The sequence below is a fragment of the Polistes canadensis genome, unplaced genomic scaffold (assembly GCF_001313835.1).
Source record: "Polistes canadensis isolate GaletaPanama2010 unplaced genomic scaffold, ASM131383v1 scaffold_565, whole genome shotgun sequence".
Taxonomy (NCBI): Eukaryota; Metazoa; Arthropoda; class Insecta; order Hymenoptera; family Vespidae; genus Polistes; species Polistes canadensis.
The window spans coordinates 20,823-22,329 of NW_014570112.1; positions in this window are offsets into that span (position 1 = coordinate 20,823).

Consider the following 1,507-nt stretch of genomic DNA (forward strand, 5'->3'; position numbering starts at 1 on the left):
TCAGGGTTGGAACGTAATAGTTTCGTCAGGGATGCGTCAACGTTGGAAAGTAAGGGTTGCGTCAGGTATTCGTCAGTTTTTAAACGTCAGGGTTGCTTTAAGTATGCATCAGGGTTGGAACGTCAGGGTTGCTTTAGCGATGCGTCAGTGTTTGAACATTAGGGTTGGTCTAGAGATGCGTCAGGATTGGAACGTTAGGGTTTCTTTAGGGATGCGTTAGGGTTGGAACTTCAGGGTTGCTTAGGGAATGCGTCAGGGATGAAACATCAGAGTTGCGTCAGGGATGCGTTTAGGTAGAAACGTCAGGGGTTGCATTAGGGATGCGTCAGGGTTTGAAAGGCAGGGTTGCTTTAAGGATGCGTATGGGTTTGAATGTCAGGGTGGATTTAGGGATGCGTCAGGGTTGGAACGTCAGGGTTGCTTTAGAAATGCGTTAAGGTTGGAACATAAGGGTTGCTTTAGGAAGTGGTCCGGGTTGGAACATCAGTGTTGCTTCAGGGAAACGTCAGTGTTTGAACGTCATGTTTGCGTCAGGGATGCGTCAGTGTTAGATCGTCAGGGTTTTGTTAGGGATGCGTCAGGGTTTTAACTTAACATTTGCGTCAGGGTTGCGTCAGTGTTGCGTCTGGGTTGGAACGTCAGGGTTGCTTAAGGGATGCGTCAGGGTTAAAACGTCAGGTATTTTTAAGAGATGCGTCAGAGTTTGAACGTTAGGGTTGCTTAAGGTATGCGTCAGGGTTGAAACGTCATGGTTGCTTTAAGTATGCGCCAGGTTTAGAACGTCAGGGTTGCTTTAGGGATGCGTCAGAATGGAATCTTTAGGGTGGCTTTAGGGATGCGTCACGGTTGGATCGTAAGTGTTGCGACAGGGATGCGTCAGTGTTGGAGCGTCAGGGTTGCGTCAGGGATGCGTCAGGGTGGGAACGTTAGGTTTGCGTAGGGGTTTGGACATCATGGTTGCTTTAGTGATGGGTCAGGGTTAAACTTTAGGGTTGCGTCAGGGATGCGTCAGTGGTCAAACGTCATGATTGTCAGGGATGCGTCAGTGTTGGAACGTCAGGGTTGCGTTAAGGATGCGTCAGGGTTTGAACTTCACGTTTGCGTCAGGGATGCGTCAGGGATTCGTCAGTTTTTAAACGTCAGGGTTGCTTTAGGTATGCGTCAGGGTCGGAACGTCAGTGTTGCTTTAGCGATGCGTTAGTTTTAAAACATTAGGGTTGGTCTAGGGATGCTTCAGGATTGGAACGTCAGGGTTTCTTTAGGGATGCGTTAGGGTTGAAACGTTAGGGTTGCTTTAGGGATGTGTCAGGTTTGCAACGTCAAGGATTCTTTAGAGATGCGTTAGGGTTGGAACGTCAGGGTTGCTTTAGGGATTCTTCAGGGTGGAACATCAGGGTTGCTTTAGGAATGTGTCAGGGATGAAACGTCAGGTTTGCGTCAGCGATTTGTTAGGGTAGGAACGTCAGAGGTTGCTTTAGGGATGCTTCAGGGATGAAACGTCAGGTTT